Source organism: Candoia aspera, chromosome 1 (genome assembly GCF_035149785.1).
Source record: "Candoia aspera isolate rCanAsp1 chromosome 1, rCanAsp1.hap2, whole genome shotgun sequence".
Lineage (NCBI taxonomy): Eukaryota > Metazoa > Chordata > Lepidosauria > Squamata > Boidae > Candoia > Candoia aspera.
The window spans coordinates 1,467,030-1,486,835 of NC_086153.1; the positions used below are offsets into that span (position 1 = coordinate 1,467,030).

General features: G+C 52.3%; 1 protein-coding gene across 6 annotated transcripts in view; it reads right to left on the reverse strand.

The window, feature by feature from the left end:
- MYO18A (myosin XVIIIA) overlaps window positions 1–19,806 on the reverse strand; it is a 120,524-nt gene that overhangs the window by 81,124 nt on the left and 19,594 nt on the right. The window lies entirely within an intron of this gene.

The window sequence follows — 19,806 nt, forward strand, 5'->3', positions numbered from 1 at the left end:
TAAGTGAAGCACGTAGTCGTTAAACAAATCACACAGTTCCCCACTGATTTTGCTTGCCAGAAGCTGGCTAGGAAGGTCAAAAATGGCAATCACATGACCATGGGATGCTGCAATGGTTGTAAACGCAAACCATTTGCTAAATGCCCAAATTGCAATCACATGATCATGGATACACTGTGACGGCTGTCAGAGGACTGGTCGTAAGTTGGGTTTTTTCAGCACCGTCATAAGTCCAAGCCATTGCTGAACAAATGGTCGTTAAGCGAGGACTACCTGTAGTGGCCCACTCTACTATTTGGCCAGTAACTGCTCTTCACCTTCACTGCCAATGAAGCCTTCAGGCCCAAGAAACACAGGGAAATCTGCAGGGGTGGGAAATCATTGTACTTATTTGTTTTTATTTATTTACTGCCTCAATCCTTGTAGACTCTCCAGATTATAGACATTTTAGGAGGAGAGCAGTGTTAGTCTACGGCAGCCAAATATCAGGAGCTTAGTAGCCCCTTTTCTGACTAAAACATTATATTTAAAGGCAGGAGCTTTTGTGCCTACAGGCCAATGTAGGATTTAAATTTTGTTATTGTATTTCCTCCATCTTACTGTTCTTGTGGAACAAAGGATTCTAATGGTTTTGCAAAAATGAGGAAGAGTTTGGCAGCATCTTTTAATAAGCTCACAAAAGCTTCTGCCTTTTAATAAAATTTGTTAGTCAAAAAGGTGCTACCAGGCTCTTCCTGATTTTTTGCAGCTGTTTTATAGTTACCAAACCTGAAGCCGTTTACAGAAAATTATGCAGGAAACTTGCAGAGGATATGATCAAAGCAAACCGTAGGCAGCTTTATTCACGTGGACACAATTTGATGACCTGACAGGATGTTGCTTCCAACCTGGCCTGTGAATAAATTTCTCGAAAAGCATCACGATGATCAAGGACTCCAAGGAGCACGGACATCACTCTGTGGGCAAGGCATGGGCTCCACAGGCTCCATAGCCACTCAGTCCACGCACCAGAGCAAAGAAAAGATGCCACAAACTGTGCAAAGGCCAAACGCACACTCAGAGCCCCCTCAAAGCTGGGTTTCTGGGGTTTACCCTCCTAATGGCAATGCCCAGATACCCCAGGAAAGGTTACTGGTACCTCTTCTAAAAGGGCTGAAGTTCCCCAGATTGCCCACACTGGGGGAGGTGTGGGAGTCAAGACCAATGGTGGAAAACTTTGGTGTGAAGGACCACCCCCCGCCCCAAAATCAAAGCCTGGCTCCATCCATCCATGCATCCATCCTGGCTCTTCTTGACCTCTCAGCGGCTTTCGATACCATCGACCATGGTACCCTTTTGGGTCGGCCCAGGGAGCTGGGGGAGGGCGGCGTGGTTCTGCGCTGGTTCACCTCCTTCCCCCAGGGCCGGTCCCAGTTGGTGGTGATAGGGGGGAGGGCTCCGACCCTCGACCTCTCATTGTGGGGTGCCGCAGGGTTCGGTGCTCTCTCCTCTCCTATTCAACATCTGCATGAAACCACTGGGCGAGATCATCCGTCACTACGGGGTGAGGTATCATCAGTATGCCGATGGTACTCAGTTGTGTATCTCCATCCCGGGTGAGGTAAGTGATGCTGTGACTGCCCTCCCTCGGTGCCTGGGGGCTGTGGGGGTCTGGATGGGGAGCAACAGGCTTCGGCCGAACCCTGGTAAGACGGAGTGGCTGTGGGTTAAGGGCTCTGCCGTATCCGGGACTTTGTCATCCTTGGTTCTGGAAGGGGTGGCACCGCCCCAGACAGACCCGGTGCGTAACTGGGGGTCCTTGTGGGCTCACGGCTCCTGCTCAAAAAGCAGGTGGCAGCCGTGGCCAGAAGGGCCTTTGTGCAGCTGCGTGTTGTGCACCAGTTGTGCCCTGCCTGGATCGGGAGGCCCTTCGCACGGTCACTCATGCCCTGCTCATCTCCCACATAGACTATTGCACTGCACTCTGCATGGGGCTACCCTTGAAGAGTATCCGGAAGCTTCAGCTGGTCCAGAATGCGGCCGCGCAGGTTATTTTTGGTGCCCCTAGAAGGGCGCACATAACACCTTTGCTATGTGAGCTGCATTGGATACCAGTCTGCTTCCGGGTCCAATTCGAGGTGTTGGTTATCAGGGCCAGGCTACCTGAGGGACCGCCTCTTCCCCGCTTCATCGGCCCGTCCCTCCCGGTCATGCAGAGAGGGCGTGCTGTGGGCCCCATCAGCAAAGGAATTCCACCTGGCGGGGTCCAGCAGGCGGGCCTTCTCTGCAGCGGCCCCCGCCCTCTGGAACACGCTGCCCCCGGAGGCCGGACAGGCCCCTTCGCTCCAGACCTTCCGGAAGAACCTAAAAACCTGGTTCTGCCGCCTCGCTTGGGGTGGGAGGGGCACCAGTTCATCTTGGGGGTGGCTAGTATCATAGATCTCTCCCCAACAAACAAGACCTGCGCTGCTGGATGTTATATTTTGTATTTTATTTCTATAGAGTTACTTATATTGTAATTTATGTGTTTTGATTCTGACTGTAAACCCCCCAGAGTCCCCTTTTCGGGAGCGATGGGCAGTGATAGAAATTTGAAAAATCAATCAATCAATCAATCAATCAATCAATCAATCAATAAAGCCTCCGTGCTTTGCACAACCAAAGAGTTCAGACAGGTGGTGCAGTTAGTAAACAAGGCAATTCTCGTGCAGGTTATTCCGGTCAAGGGTGATGCAGAGCACTGGAGGGGGTGGCCACCAGTTCGCTCAGCAGAGGTTGGGGGGCTTCCGGGAATCGGGGAGGCCAACCTCCCCCATGAGCGACCTCTGCTCCTCACTCAAGCTGGATGGGATCCGAGGTCGATCAGAGGGCGACTCCCCGATGACAGACAAAGAACCCAGAACCTCAGTGCGTCTTGTGGCGGTCTGGAGCCAACTCCCTCTTCTGCTTTTGGCACCCACCCCCGTCTCCCTTCTACATGCTTCTGGGGGCTCATATGCAAAGTGTGCAAGAAAAGAAGAAGTGTGTGGGGGGGGGAATTAGCAGCAACAGCAGCAAAGAGACTTCCCTTTTGCTCCCAAAATGCAAACCGCGATGAAAAGGCCATGGCTGCAGGCGCTCAGGGCTGGAAGTCTGAAATCCTGAGGGGAAGGAAAAGGGGGAGAGAGAAAGTAAGGTGCACAGAGACTGAAGAGGCCACGCGGGGTCTGGCCGTGGGGTCCCAGGCCCACCAAGACCCACACAGTAACTCCCTTGGAGCCAAATTTCAGTTCAGCATCAAACTGCTACCTGAACCTCAGGACACGGAAACCCTAATTTTGTAGGCATTGCAGCTGCCATCGTGACTTTCACACGCACACACACACACACGCAGCCCTCTCCCTGCAAATGCCCCCTACAGCCCTTGCCATGTCTGGCAGCCTCCAGATAACGGCTTCAGCAACTCCTTCAAGCACAATTTTCCCATTTTTTACAGCATCGGAACACCCAAAGGAACTGTGACAATATTTGCTTTGTGCCTCCCCACCGCGTGGGCTGTTCCTGACGCCTCTTTTCCACCTGCGATTAACGCAACCCCCAATTTCCTTCCGGGCTACGTTCTTCAGCGAACCTTCGTTGGGCTAGGATGGCTGAACGTCACCAAAGTGCACTGTGGAGTCCTTCTGCCTTCCTGCTTCAGCTGATCCCCTTGTTTGTTTGCTGGGAGATCCGATACCTTTGGCTAACCTAACCATATTTACAGCGGCAGCTTGAAACTTAACAAGCCATTGACCAGGATAATAAATTAGGCACCAGTGGACTTGGGTAAAACAGCAGCTGTTAACTCTGCTAACCTGTCCAGGAAAAGTCCCATTATTCCATGGGCCGTTACGCTAACTACCTAGGAAAGTTCACCGGGGGGGGGGGGGGGGCATGCCTTGGCATTCTCTTCACTTGAGCACGACTATAGGAGACAGGCAGCCACGGCTTGTTAACCTCCCACCGGGGCTGGCAACTCATGATCATGACCCACGGCAGCCCCGAAACCCATCCGCTGTGCCTCCCAAACTCACTTGAAACCACAGAGCCAAAATCTAAGAGCAAATTGCCAGGCACACCATTTCCTGCTGACTTGCAGCAGAAAGCAAAAGTCTTTCTTTAGAAAAGGCGCCCTTTAACGCTGTGTTTCTCCAACCCGGCACTTTGAGAAGGGTGGACTTCAACTCCCAGAATTCCCCAGCGAGCAGTGCTGGCTGGGGAATTCTGGGAGTTGAAGTCCAGGTTGGGAAGAAAAGAGAAGCATCACCAGAGTAACAGCTGAATCTTCAACCATCCAGCAACCCTGAATCTCCTTTTCCATGCAGGTGTCTCTTCCCACCAGGCCAAGGCAGAAGCCCACACCTGCAACCCAGAAACCCAACCCACTCTCCAGAGAGAGAGAGAGTCCAAAGGCTCGCTGGGCTGCCTTGCTGGGCTGCCTGTAAAAAAAAAAGGCACCCGGGCTGACCAGGCTGTAAACAGGCCGGCCAAAGACTGCCAGAATTGGCCCTCAGGTCCGTTATGGTCCGTCCACTTGGCCTCACGGGAGCTCCAGGTAACTGCAGGGAACTCCCCTGTCAAGTACTAGAAGAGAACTGCTTCCCCTCCCCAAGTCTGGGAGAGGGGAGTTGCCCCAGGCCATCGTTCGGAGCTCCGGTCAAGAGAATGGGTGCCCTGGGGAGCCTTGGGGGCGACTGGATCCTGGCAGCTCCTCCACCCCAAAGAGGCAGGGCATTTTTCGACATACCAGATCCCTTCCTCTGTTTGCTGAGCAGTTATTCTGAGAGGCTGACTCCAGGTCAGGTGCCCACCCACTTGGCTGGCGAACGCTGGCATTGCTTATGGCCCTAAACGGGAAGGTGAGCAGAGCCTGCGAGCCCTGGCAAATCCTGCTTACCTCGCTCTCACAATTCTGGTGGGCACGAAGGAGCAGGCTTACCGGAGGGCTTAGTCACTGGCGGTCCTGCCCTTCCTCAGCCCCATGGCTATGCCCATTCAAAGCAGAGAAACCCAGCGTGTCTTGTAGGCCAGGCAGCCTTGACTGAATTGGGCTCTCTGCCCATCCATTTCTCCCCTTCTCTCCAAGGCCCAGAAGGACTAGGAATGGGCGTGAAAGACCCCGATACCCGGAGCCAAGGGATGCAACCAAGAGAAGCTCAAATCCTGATCCCTGCCCTCTCAAACAGTCGCAGGGATGCCCTGACCAAGGAGGGGACCCCAGGATCAACCCTCACCCCCGGCCCCAAGGGCATCTCCAGGTCCATACCCTTTCTCTCCCACCAAAGAGGCAGCAACGGGCAAGGGCAGGGGAACATGGACACACTCCCAGCCCACACCCAGGAAACCACGCTCCCTCCCTCCCAGCATGGAAGGTGTGCCAGGGAAACAGGTGCCCACTGGAGGTCCGTGGCCCTGGGCAGGGTGAAGGCAAAGGAGCGGCTCCTTTGCCTTACAGAGCCACAGGCCAGGAAAGTTCATCAGGCTCCCCTCCCCTGCTGTTTATATTTAAAGCAGGCCCCTTGCTCAGCTCGCCTGCCCAAACCACCGATTCCTGGGCTGGGGGCACAGGCCCTCCTTACCGAGCGCTGGGGGGCCGAGGCCCAGAGCAGTTTCTCGTGGGCGGCAGCGGCAGCGCGGGCGTCTCAGCAGGCTTCCGCTGGAGAAAGAGCGAGCAAAACGCGATCGGCGAGCCAAGGGCCGGCGCCCTGCCCAGCAGCCAGAGGCGAAAGGACAGCTGAGCTGATAGGGGCCACCTAAAAATAGCCGTGAATGTCAGGCAGGCACGGAGGGGCCCCCGCTGCCCAGCTGCCCCCGATCTCCGCCCAGAACAAGCAGGGCTTTTACAACGCTTGCTTGCGGGGAAGCAGTTGAAGGAAGCGAGCGAAGCCTCCTGGTACGGGAGGAAGTGATGTGGGCGTCTGGCAGCCGAGGAGCCGCCACCGCCAGCCTCCCGTCCGGCAGCGCCTTCCCTGATCCCTCGCCCACCAGGCCGGCACACGACCCGGAAAGCGGGCAAGCGGCACTCGTGGGGCCTCCCTGGGCACGCCCTGAAGCCCAGAGCAGCAGCCACCTCCATCAGGAGACACTTTAATTGCAGGGCCGCCGTTCGCCCTTCCCTCCACAAATGGAGCACCAGCATCTCGTCCTGTGCTTCAGAAGCACAGCCAGCTGCCCCAACTGGCACAGGGGTGCCTTCAGTTTCCATCACAGTCGCTGCTCCTTGGTTTGTACTGGGGCATGGCCAAGGAAGTCAAGATGGTGGCCGCAACGGGGCCGTTGAAGCGACGCAACACACATTAAAAAGCAGGAGGCGCTTCAATCACCCCATCGTGGTTTGCACATCCTGGTTTGTACCATGGGGAGCACACACACACCCTCGATCACAAGCACTGTTTGTGCCTCAAGACTGCCTTCCCAGGAAGAAGCCAGCCTTTCATTTTCCCTTGGGGGATTCAAAGAGAAAGCAGTGCCAACAAGGGGCATGTCGCCCCCAGTGCTGCTGGGTGGCCCTGTGGTGTCCGGGCGTGCTGGGACTGTGTGGTGCCGTGGGAAAGGCTGTGGATTAGGGGCAAGAGTACACTGGCCTCCTACTTTCCCCAAAACAACAACCCTGCCGGGTGGGCTGGGCAGAGGGAGATGGACTGGCCCAAAGTCACCCAGCTGGCTTTAATGCCTAAGGGAGGACTGGAACTCAGGGTTTCTTGGTTTCTAGCCTGGCACCTGCGCCCTGACACCACACTGGCTCTAAATAAAGAGATAAAGACCGCAGGCGCCAGGTCAGGAAAGTCAGCTTTAAGGGACAAAGCACATTCAAAGAGGACCCGTCCAGCAGCAGCAGCAGCTCCCCGACAAGTGAAAGGAGCCTCATGTCCAGCAGGAGAAGACACAGCCTTTGTGCCGGATGCCCAGGGAGCACCTGAGGTCCAAGAAGGCCAACCTCTGGCCCTTGACTTCTGCTCTCGGGGCTGTCCCGTGCAAAGTCCCCACGCCGTCGCTGGCCTGGCCACGTGTCTCAGGCTCGGTCCCTCCTTCTCTGCCTCCATGCCAAACGGCTGAGAGAATGCGCTATAAATAGGCTGATGGAAGGCAGGAGGCCGCCGAGGGCCTGGGGGTGGAGTGGGGTGGGGAGAGCGGGGACAGAGGAGGCAGGACGCAGGGGCCTCTCTAAGCCTTCCCTCCGATAGCCAAGGAGAAAGAGCCGCCCTGCAAAGGTGGGCACGTTCCAGGCCGAGAGGGGCGCTCTCTTTGTGCCAAGGACCACTGTCTCTCAGGTGGGGGCCGCAGAGCGGGCCCGGCAGGAGGAGGCAGTGCGTGGGGTCATGACTCCCCCACCCACCAGCCCCGACTGCCCCTTTTCCCTCTGAGACCCCTTCTGCTTCTCCCACGCAGCAACCCCCAACGTCTGGATCGGTGTTTCTCGACCTTGGCCGCTTTATGACGTCTGGACTTCAACTCCCAGAATTCCCCAGCCAACTTAGCTGGCTGGGGAATTCTGGGAGTTGAAGTCCAGACGCCGTAAAGCGGCCAAGGTCGAGAAACACCGGTCTAGATGCAACGCTGGCGGAGAGATTTTAGAATGAGGCTGTCCCAATGCCCCGCAAAGTGCCTTCCATCCAGATCCATCCCGACAGAACCCTACGGAAAAATCACCCAGCCTTGCTGCGTTCTCCGATTCTGCCTTTACGAGAGCTTCACGTGGGCCCTGCTCACATACAAAGGGAGTCTGGCTGAAAAACAACACACAAGGTTGATGCTTGCCGAATTTATTTCCTCAACACACAAGGTGTGTGGAAAAATCAATACCCCTCCCCCATCAATTCAATTAAAGGGATAAGTAGGGCCAGAGGTATGAGTTTCCCGTTCGATAATCAAGGCAGATTTGGTCCTGCCTCTGTGAATCTCGGGGTTTGGCTCCCCTCATCGCAGGGAAGCTCTTACCACGCAGCTTATAGCTTAACAGAAATCTTGGAAGACCTCCCTTAAGAGTCCTCGATGCCTGTTCATCTGGAAAAAGTCATTTCCAGTGGTCCATCAAACCACCATCCAATGCACAGTCTTGAAATGGGGACTTGGGACGAGGGTGTATCTCCCCCAGAGGGGTGGCCTGTCAAAATCTCTCCAAGGGCACAACAGAAACTGCTGCAAGAAGTCACAATGAACCCCCCAACAGCATCCAGGAATCTGCAGGTCTCTCCCGCCTTGGATAAAGTCAGTATTCCCATTTCCCCCTTCAGAAAATGGGACTTACGGGAGTGGAGCTAGAAGGAAGCCATTGCTCGAAAGGAGGAGGTTGATGCTCCTCCTGAGTTTGCTAAGAAGCACCTGGATGACCTTCTGGAGCAGCATTGTCAACCTTGGCAACTTTAGGACGGGTGGACTTCAACTCCCAGAATTCCCCAAGGCTGGCTGGGGGATTCTGGGAGTCGAAGTCCACCCGTCTTCAGGTTGCCGAGGTCGACAAACCTTGTTCTGGAGGAATGCCCCACGGACAGGCGGGTCCGAAGCGGAGCAGGCCGAGTGCCGGGCAGGCGGGTGGGAGGGTCGGGCTTTGGGGTCGCTCGGCTGCCTCGGGACCAGAGGACCTGCCCTCATCGAGGGAAGCCTCTGCCCTGTGGTGGGGGACTCGATGGGAGGCCGCCAGGCCGTCGGTCCACCAGGTGAAGCTGAAGCGCAGGTGGCTTACGCAACCAGCCAGCGATCCCAAACGCACCAGCAAGTCTGCCAGGTGAAGAAGAAATTCAGCGTTTTGCAGCCGCCGAGTCGACGTCCGGGCCAGACCCGTAAAAATGGGGGTCGGCCAAGGAAAGGCGGAACGGGCTCCAAAGTTCCCGAGGTGAAGCCCAGCCGTTTGCAAGGAGGGAAGGGTCCAGATTCCCAGACGGCAACGTGAGAAATGGAACGCCAATTGCAGGAAACGTTCGGGTGCAATTATTAATGCAAGCAATTACGGAATTTAAAGGGACGATTACTTTTCATGCTGGCATGCGGCATGTTTAGTGCCATTACGAAATAAATGCAACCAGCCACAAACTCTGGTGTTACCTGTTCATTCAGGCTGCTTTTATACACATATGTAAGACCCACGTGAAACTCAGATCTACAGAAGTTCAGAAAACCTAAAAGGGGGCAAATCCTTTTTTACAGTATAGGTTACTCACAGCATTACCAATGTAGTTTAAAAATTTATATGCAGGGGAGACATTTACCAGGCTGCCACAACAAGATGAGGGAAGGTTTAACCTTCCTCACCACCAAAAAATGCCTCCCCCATTTAGTTCTATACTAGCAGCAACCAGAAAAATGCAGCTTCCAAGTTGCTATTGCACACAACGTGGTAACTTCCCAGAATCAACTTAAAAGTGGGCTTTACTTCCACACACCCCTTGTTACCTACCATGCTGCAATACTTCAATTCACAGTTCTAACCGTTTTTAGTATGCATCCCACCTACCTCTCCCCCTCACGAATGTCACCGCCAGCACTTGCACTTTTACAAGCCTCTCGACTGACCCAAAGGTAAAAGGCAGGGGACTCCACTCTAATTAGGTCTCTAAATTTTCAGCCAGGACATTTTATACACACGGTGACAACGTTATTGTGGCATCACATGGCCTCCAACTACTTCTGAACTCTGACTTCCTTGACAACAAAACTCTGGGCATTTCTTAATTAATTAACAGGCCACAGGGTTTCTGGGCAGATCTTTCCTTTTTCTAAACAGCTTAATGTGACACTAAGATGGAAACGTCATCACTAAGATGGTTAACAACACACACACTCGCTGAAACTCACACTTACGTCTATGTCACCCAGGCCCCAGAAGTTGTGGGAAGGCAGAAGGGAGAGTTCCTTGCCATGTATCTCTCTCTCTCTCTCTATCTATCTATCTATCTATCTATCTATCATCTATCTATCTATCTATCTATCTATCTATCTATCTATCTATCTATCTATCATCTATCTATCTTTCCATCTGTCTATTAAACTTATGTCACCGCCCATCTCCCCCAATGGGGGACTATCTATCACAGTGACAGAGAGGAAGGAAGAGCATAGAAGCAGATTTTTTTTAAAAAGGGGAGGGGAGGCGAATCTTTCACTGCATGAAAACTACCTGCCCAAAAAGTATTACATATGGACTATTTTGTAGGATCTCTTTATTGTTCCCTTCTGTGATTTTGCTGTTTGTTTATTTACAGGCAGTCCTCGCTTAACAACCATTCATTTAACGACAATCCAAAGTCACAACAGCCTCAGAAAAAGTGCTTTACGACCTGCACTCACACTTACGACTGTCGCAAACTGTCGCACCACTCCCATGGTCAAGTGATTGCAATTTAGGCACTTGGCAGCCGGCTCGCGTTTACAATCAGTGGCAGCATCCTGCAGTCACATGATTGTGATCTGCGACCATTTTTTGTCAGTTTCTGGCAAAAAAAGTCAGTTGGGGAAGCTGGATTCACTTAATGACCATTGCAAAAATGGTTGTATATCAGGTACAGTCACATGACGACTCACTTAACAACCTCACCACTTAACAACCAATTTTCTGGTCCCTGTTGTGGTTGTTAAGTGAGGACTACCTGTGTTTATTTATTTATTTGTTTGATTTCTAGAGCATCCCATCTCAAAACGTGACTCGGGGCAGCATACAATCATAAAAACCTAAAACGATTAAAACAATACAAAACAAATATATACGGTCGCTGAGTAAAACTACGCTCATAGATGTTAATACAGCCAAGAAATGGGGCCCTGAACACACGCAGGCACCTTTTTGCTTCTGCAGCCACGTTTAGTGGATTTTATTTTAATTTAATAGTGACGCTTTGGCCTGAAGGGAGGAGAAACGGAAATTTATTCTAAGAGATAAAAGCGAGCACAATGAACCCCGGGTACTCCTCTGTGGGTGATTCCACCCAGAGTCATTTTTCTTGGTTACGCTGCAGCAAAGGCTGATTTTTGGCTACCGCAGACCCCTGCCCTGGCTACACTTCCACAGACCGAGAGAGGATTAAACAAACTGCTGTGCGCTGGCACCCCCTGCTGGCCACACGTGGGAGCAGAGGAACCTAACAGGCTTAGCCAGCAGAGCAGCAACCAAGACGGGCATTGGGCATCGCATCTCACTCAGGCACGTGTGGAGGAGGGCCGCCAGGAGAGTGGGTGCTCCCTTGCCGGAAGCCTTCACCCAGAATCTGGATGGCCATTTATCCGAGATATTTTAGTGCAGTGTTTCTCAACCTCGGCCACTTTAAGATGGGTGGACTTCAACTCCCAGGATTCTGGGAGTTGAAAGTCCACCCACCTCAAAGTGGCCGAGGTTGAGAAACACTGGTCTAGATGGCCGTTCCAACGCCACAACTCTATGATTCTGGTTATGGACTCCCAGGAGGAAGCGGGGTAAGACTATCCGTTCTAATTCCCTGCACAAGCTCTCTGGGCCACCCAGAACCCGGGCACCTTCTGCCAGCAAAGCCACATTTATGGTGCTGCTGTTTCTGTAGAAAGGGTTTTGGAGGCCGGGCATCAACTGTCTGGTGTCCTGCACGGCACCCTGGACTCAGAGCTGCAGGCCTCCGACCGAGCTAAGAAACGTCCCCGGCAGAGCTGACGTAGTCTTTCCCTCCCTTAAATCAATCAAAAGCAGGTGCTGTAAGGCTGCTTCCCCCAGCCTACCGTCTCCCCAGTGAGCTGGGAAGGGCAACTCCCAAAGCGCTGGCGAGCAGGACTTTGCCCAGCTGCGATGCCCCGTGCCAAACCGGGACAGCGGCTCTAGGACAAGCAGGCGGAGTTCCTGTGCCTCAAGAGATCCCTTAACCCACGCTCTCTCCCTTCCAATCCCCACCAGAAGACAAGGAGGAATGAAGATCACTGTGTGCAACACCCCTGAAAGCTGGGCCCAGTTCCCAACAGCCTAGGGGATCCATCCGTCCCCTTAACTTCCTGCTTGTGTGCAGTCCTCTGTGATCTTCATCCCAACGAGCCCTGACTCAGCCATCCTGAGCCCTGGAAACAGAAGCAGGGGGAGACAGGGAACTGTCCGTATGGACAGCAAGCCTGGCTCCGGAGTGTCTCTTGAAAGCGTGCAGCAGCCCGGGGCGTCATCATCAGACCTTCCTGTTTGTCTCACATTCCAGCCTAGAGAAGTTGCTCCACAGAGGAAACTGTGCACAGCAGCCCCCGGAGCAACAGGCGGCCTTGCGCTTCCTGCCACAGATGCCCTCTGCCAGCTGGCCCTCTGTGGAGCCCACGAAAGCAGCACAGAGTCAGAGAGGGCCCTCCTCTAACATGCCTGGCAGGGGCCGGCCACGAGCCTCGGCAAGGATGGGCCGGGGACAAGGGACTCACCCTGTGCTCAGCACACACCTCGGCGTTCAGCAAGGGTGTTGGCCTGCCTGACAGGCACCAGCTGCGCACTGGGGATCGTTACCGGAACGAAGGAAGGAAGGAAAGAAGGAAGAAAGGACAAACGAAATTACCAGGGTTACAATACCTTTGTATGAACTGAGGGCGGGGGCAGATTAGGGATATTAGTGGTGATTCTGGGTGCCACCCTTCAAGTGGACACTTGAACTGGAAAATGTGCAGGAAAGAAGAACCTGCATGCTCTCCTGGCTGGAACAATGTCACTGGGGGTTACAACACCAGGAACAAGGGAAGGAGTTGCTTAGAAAGGTGAATATGCATAGAAAATAGTTCACTTTTCTTTATTTACTTAAATCAACTTATATGGCCTGGAGAAAGGGGACGTAATTTACATTATGTTCAGCGTAGCGTGTCCAGTGAAGATTTCTGTTTCTCCCACAGAAGCAGAGAATCAAAGAAGGCTATTCTACGCCCTACCCTCTACAGGCAGTCCTTGACTTACAACCATTTAACAAGGGTCCAAAGTTATGACAGCCTCGGAATGGCTGCTTTACGGCCTGTAAAGCACTTTCGAGTGCTGCAAAATGTTGAACCACCACCCCGCGGTCACATGATCACATTTCAGGTGCCTGGCAACCGGCTTGCATTTATGATCATTTACTTGATTGCATCTACTTTTTTGTGTTTTGCGACATTTTTTGCCGTTTTCCAGCAAAAAACATCCATTGGGGAAGCTGGATTCGCTTAACAACCGCCATAAAAAATGGTCATAAAATTGGGTCCAGTCATGTGGTGACTCAACTTACGACCACAATGATTTACAATGGAAATTCCGGTCCCAATTGTGGTTGTAAGTCAAGGACTACCCATATACTAGATCTAAAATAAGTATCTCAGATGCCTGTCCAATGAAGTTAAATAAAATGGTCAACAGTCACAAAGGCAACAGCTGCTCCAGAAACTGAGAAATATGAGTGGGAACTCTTGTATTCAGCTTCTCTGGGGTGACTTCTTAGAGGCAAAGGCTGGCCACTGTACAGGTAGTCCTAGCTTATCGACCACAATTGGGACCGGAATTTCGATTGCTAAGCATGGCGGTCATTAAGCAAATCCGACCTGATTTTACGACCTTTTCCATGGCAGTCATTAAGTGAGTCACCGTGGGCATTAAGAGAACCATTTGGTTGTTAAGCAAATCACATGGTTCCCCACTGATTTTGCTTGCCAAAAACCAGCTGGAAAGGTAAAAAATGGTGATGATGTGACCACGTGCCGCTGTGATGGTAATAAATGTGAACCAGTTGCCAAGCACCCAAATGGCGATCATGGGACCCTGGTGACACTGCAGCGGTCGTAAGTGTGAGTTCCAGTCATAAGTCAGTTTTTTCAGCACCATCGTAAGTCTGAACTGCCACTAAACAAATGGTTGTTAAGCGAGGACTACCTGTAGAAAGAAGGTACAGACCAGGTGGAGCTTTTGGCCTGCTGTTCTAGCCGGCTTCTCTGATGTTTTAATGCGTTCCCTCTGGATATTACGGCAGCAGCTGTTGACTTGTTTTATGGCTGCCTCCCTTTATCATCTGGTATCCTTAAGTTGGAACATTTCACGTCTCACAACAGGCTGCCTGATTATCAGAGAGGTGAGATATAAACAATAAATACATTAGTCAGTAGAAGCTAGCGGTCTCCATATGCTGGTTCAACATCAGGGCCTGCCCGAATGGCAGCCAAGCCTGTTTAACGTAAAGAGCCTGTGCCTTTAGCCAGCAATTCGGAATGTGTTCACATAACACACTGGACCCTAAACCAGCCCGCTTCGTTTTTGCCTGGTGCAAACCCACTGCGTTGCCGGAATCCCTAACACTGGGTTAGTGGCACTAACTATGCATCGATCAGCCACAGTTTAGTGCATTGTATAGAGATAAGTCTCTGGGAAGCTGCCTCTGCCATTCTTGGCTGAAGTACAGCCCCCCTCCATGGGGCAGGGTGGGGAGAGCATGCATCATTGGAGGGCGAAGCTGTGAGCTTAAAAAACTCAGCAACAGCCGCCTCCACCAGCAGCACTGAAGAGTGAGGTAAATGCTCGCTGGAATCAGAGTGCCTCACGTCTCAGCTGCCTTCTGCTGCTTCTGCTAGCCCCTCTCTCCGAGCCACAGGCCACAAGCGCAGGCGCTCCGGGGCTGGAATGCCAACGTCACCCTTCCAGCTGCTGGTTCTCGCCAGCTTCCTCACCTCCCAAGGCCAACCAACAGACGAGCCGGACTGCAGTGCTCAGTGTGTCCCACCACTGCACGACAAAGTGATCCTGGAAAGAGGCATGAGCATCCCGGGGTCGAACTCGTTACGGGGCAATTACCCAAAGCAACCTTTTTATTGTTATCAGGAGCCGCTGGCCGCCTCCTTTATCCAGCCTCCCGGGATGGAGGCTTTGGGTCTAGAAACACACCTCTGGAGAGAAGTCAGCTTCATCTCTCAGCATGACCCGAGCCTCTCGTCCTGCGCTGCCTGTCGGGTTCCTACCACTTCCCGCAGTGTTTACGACAGGAGCAACCATCGTGGGCCTGTTGGGGCTGCTCACGGTTCGGAAGCTCCGTGGGAACTGCTCGGCATGTTTCAATGGGAGTGAAAAGGAAGGTCCACTGAGGCAGACACCACCTCTCCCCTACGCACAAAGTTGCAACCACAAGCTGGGGGATTCTGGGAGTTGAAGTCCACACAGCTTAAAGTGGCCAAGGTTGAGAAACACGCTACTAGAGCAATCTGCAGTCCCTGCTCCAGATTAACTCTGGAAGAAGACCCACGCCATGCCCTCGCAGCCTCCTCCAGGCCTTGACGCTCTGCCAACGGGACAGGATGCAGACCAGCATCTCTCCTCTTACCTGTGTCCAAGGACAGGAAACACGAAAACCACAATATCCTCTGGCCTGGCCATTGACACCGCCCAACAATTCCCAACCTGGAAGACTGCAGTGTTCGGGAAGTGGTTGTCCTGCCAGAATCCCATTTCCAATTAGAGCAGGCCAGGTCCCCCTCAAGGCGGCAGCTGCCTTCCCAGGGTAGAATCAGAAGGCCTTTCTCAGTTATCACAGCTGACAGGTGTTAAGAGATGCCTCTAAAAATTTAGCTAAGCTTTTAAACACCACTCAAGGTATATGGGGATCATCGGACTTTGTGGAAACAATTTCCAGGTATGGGTGGTGTGAATATTAGTCAATTTCAACGCAAGAAATTGACTAGTATTGACCAATATTAACAAATTGATAAACATTGTGCCTGAGCATGCACATACATACAAGAGAAAGGGAGAGAGATGCTTTCCAGGCATCTTTGCAGCTAGATAAACCTTCCACCATATCTCCTTTTCTCTCCTATTTTACCAAGTCTTGAAACACTTCCCATTTTCTCCCAAGGAAGATGCTCCAACATTGCAATTTCTGTAAGGAACAATCCAAACACAATTCTCAAGCCTGTTCCACAAACCTCCTGCAGAGCTTCCAGCAAACATCCCCATGAACGTCTCCCAAAGAGAGATCTGTCAGAAAGAATTATAAAAATATTGCCTCTTAAGCAAAAACTCACAGCAAGCAATGCTCTGGCCGAAAACTAACCCTCACACCTGCATGTTTGCACTCCTCTGGTTATCCTGGATTCCAGAGAAGGAAGGAAGGAAGGAGGGAGGGTTGGCAGGAGAGACAGAGAAAAGCTGAAATTACCAATGATATCAACAGGCACACACAGCAAAGGAGGAGAAGCCAGACCACTGTGCAAACAGCTGGAAGAGGCTTCAAGGACACAGGGCCTGGCCAAGCCATTCCAAGCTTTTAAACAGGGACCCGGCCTCTCTGTCAATCCTACCAGCCAGGAGGATTTTCCTCATGCAAAAAAGTCCTAAGGGTAAGAGCAGCTGAGCCGGGGAACCAATGACCAGATGGGTGATCTGCTGGTGGGGTTCAAAAGGCTGGGCTGTCATCGGTCCCTTAAGCCAAATACCTGCACTGAACGGGGGTGGACTACATGGTCTCAAGGATCTCTTCCTTCCCTGGAATCCCCCACTAGCTCTACAGCAGGGCTAGAGGCCTTCCACTGTCAGAAGCCCACCCAGGAAGTGTCCAGAACCGCAGAAGTCCTGCTCTGAGCCGGTGCCAGATCCCCCTAATCCCGCTGGCCTCCCCGCTTGGCCCCCACAGGCTTCGCTGATCTGCTAGCCAGAGCAGGGACGGAGGGAGCAGCTGCCCTCCTCCCCACCGCCCTGCCAAGGCTCAAGAATCCAGCGCCCGAAGATCTGGCTTTTGGCAGCCCAGGGTTCTGCTCTCTGCCAGCAGATTCCACTCATTCCTCTTTCTGCAGAGCCTGCAGGGACAGAGGCAGCCGTCCTGCTGTTCCGACTCCTTTGACACCGGCGGCAACCCGGGACTGTTCCCACGTTCACTTACCCCAGCAGACAAAGGTGGCAGGCGCTCTGGAAGGCAGGGGAAGGCTGGGACTCAGAGGTCCGCCAAGGAGCTTTGCATCTACAGCCTTCGCAGGCATGCCCAGGAGCCCTGAAGGCGGCAATCAGGGCTAAGGAAGGACAAGTGGAATGACACGGGTTCGCCTCCAGGCTGTGCCCCCACTTCCTGTGCCGTGGGTCAGAACGTTGGTTCCTGGGGAAAGGGCTCTCTGGACTGAAGGGCGGGATGAAACTGGGAATAGCAATAAACCGTGAGTACCAGCAAAACACAACAAGATAATCTGGATTAAGAGCATATCCGGGTGCAGAATTTTTGCTGGATCAGACTAAAGCCATTTAATCCAAGCTCCACCCCTCAGAGTGGCCAGTTCGATGGACTGAGGAAGCCAGACAGGTATCCCCCGCAGACAACTGTCCAGCGGGCTGCTGTCGTAGCTTCTGCTCACTCCTGGCCCAGCAGCAGCCTGTCCAGGCGCAAAGCCTCGTCCTCAGGGACGGAGGGGATGCAGCAATTCCAGAGGATCTCAGAAAGTACCCTGGAGATGGACCTGAGTCTGAATTCATCTTTTTGACGCGCTCCTCTTCTTTCCCTCAAAACAACCATCAACACCTTACTCACCTGAGCACAAGTGGTCCTCGCTTACTGATCACAAGCCAAGGTGGGACCTAATCACACAATAGCAGCTTACGTGTTTACTTCCACCTTCTCTATTAACTCTGCTTGTGGCAAGCCGGTTGCAAAGCAGGCGAGTGGCGATCATGTGACCGTGGGACCCTGCAATGGTCATAAATGCAAGGACTGGTCGCAAAGCTGGTTTTTTTTTAACACCATTGTAACTTCAAATGGTGACTAACAGTCAGTAAGCAAGGATTACCTGTAGGTGGACTATTCTCAGAGGGGAGACAGTGACAGGATCCCGAATGATTTACTAGGCTCAGCACATAAATCCACGGAGTGACTCTAATTCCAACTACTTACAGAAGGGTTTAGAACCAGAGTACAGAAATTAGTTGCAAGTTCTCCATTCCCATTACCACCTTCCAAAAGAGTCAGGAAGAGGCTTTAGGCGAATACCACGATTTTGCCGAGGAACAGAAAACCCAGCGGCCCTAGGCTTAAAACGCAGCTTCCTAAAATCCGAGCCTTCATTTCTGAAAAAGAGAAGACGGAACCTTAACCTTATAATTACAAAAAGAAACTCTCGGCCGTGTGAGTAATGCCTGCTGAAATCTCAAGGGAAGCCAAGCACAACGAATTTAGCTTGGATCCTGTCCACCATACACAGCACCAGGAGAGGCAGCCCTTCCTGGGCAGTGCAGCATCTGGGCTGTCCCAAATACTTGTGATTCTTCGCATTCCTCCCAGAACAGATCTGTCTGTGGCTAAAGGTGGGGGAACTCTGACCCATTCGTTTTTACTCGCCTGCTGGACAATCACCTCCTGGACATAATTCACCTGAGCGAGGTCACTGCTTTGGGAACAATTTGGCTCCTCTGAGATCCAGATGGCCCCCGCTCTGCCGGTGTTTGGAAGAGTCATAAAGCCCTGGCTGCTCGCCCAGGCCTTTGGCGAGGAAGAATGAGACCCCTCGCTTCATCGGGTGGGCCATCTTTTATCTTTAATGTTTTATTGACTGTAATTTCTTTGATTGTTGTCAGCTGTCCAGAGATGTTGAGAGTCAGATGACATACAAGTTTAATACATCATTATGATCATCATCATCATCATCACCACCACCATTAAATTTATCTGGTGAAAGGTGAAAGGTCCCCTGTGCAAGCACCGAGTCATGTCTGACCCTTTGGGGGGACGCCGCTGCCACGACATTTTCTTGGCAGACTATAGCGGGGTGGTCTGCCATTGCCTTCCCCAGTCGCCACCTTCCCCAAAATTTATCTGGTAGAGCCATTAATTTCAAAGGCAGTCCTCCCCCATGCCTTCTGCAGATAGAATATGTTTGGCTATTTGAAAACAAGTTGTTAAAATTGCCATGGTGACTGCGATGGCCACGCCAACCAGAAATTCTCAGAGGTGCAGCCCTGGCACATCTTAAAGTTTGTGGGTGGGGAAGGCTCATTAAAAATATAGTTTCAACTTTTTGTGATAAAATTGTTCTCTTCAACTCTTCCCTTTTGTATAGTTTCTGGTTTAAGATATTTTAGACGACTATTGGCTCTGACTTTTGTGACCCCGCACAGGCCGCGATACAAAATGGCTGGTTAAATGCTCCTATCTACGAAGTGACGCAATATGGACAGGCAGTATTGAGCAGGGAAAGAAAAGGCAGAGTTTGACATTCCCTTTGTGTCGGGGCACTGTTTTGCAGAGAATTTCGCGTGCAAAGCCAGCGCACGGTGCCTCTGAATACGTTAGATCAAGACTCCCACTTACCTCCAGGCAGAGCGGCCTTGTCCACTCTGGTGGGCGAATGGGAGGGCTGCCCCCGGACATCCGGAAGAGGCTGAGCTGAAGATCGGCTAGGTCCGCAATGGTTTGCCTCCTTTTGGATCTGGGTCCTTTGCTTTCAGGGTGGTGAGGAGTTAATGTTTTGAATATCTGGGCTTTCTCTACCCCTGCGTTACACAGCCACAAATCAAATGAGTTATCTTTCACCCATGGCATATTTCCAGAGCTAGACCAGAGGACTCCCTGCAGTGTAAAGGTCAGATGGAGGATTTGTGCCACAAGTGTAAACAAATCCATCAAAACTCCCATGGGTATATATTTTTTTAATCTTCTCACAGAGAGATTAAAAAAACAAGCAAGCAAAGCATTCGAGTTTCCCAACAATGTTCCCGGGGGCCTGTGGTATTTCTTGGAAGCTTATCTCACAGAAGATCGGCAACGGGAGTCAGTGATCCCTGGAAAAACGGCCTGCCCACCTTCCAATCTGCCCTTCCAGCACGCAGCTACAAAAGGGCCGTGCGTCACTGCGCGTGGCCTCGACTACGCAGCCGGTTCAGCTGGGACAGGAGGACGGCCGAGAGCC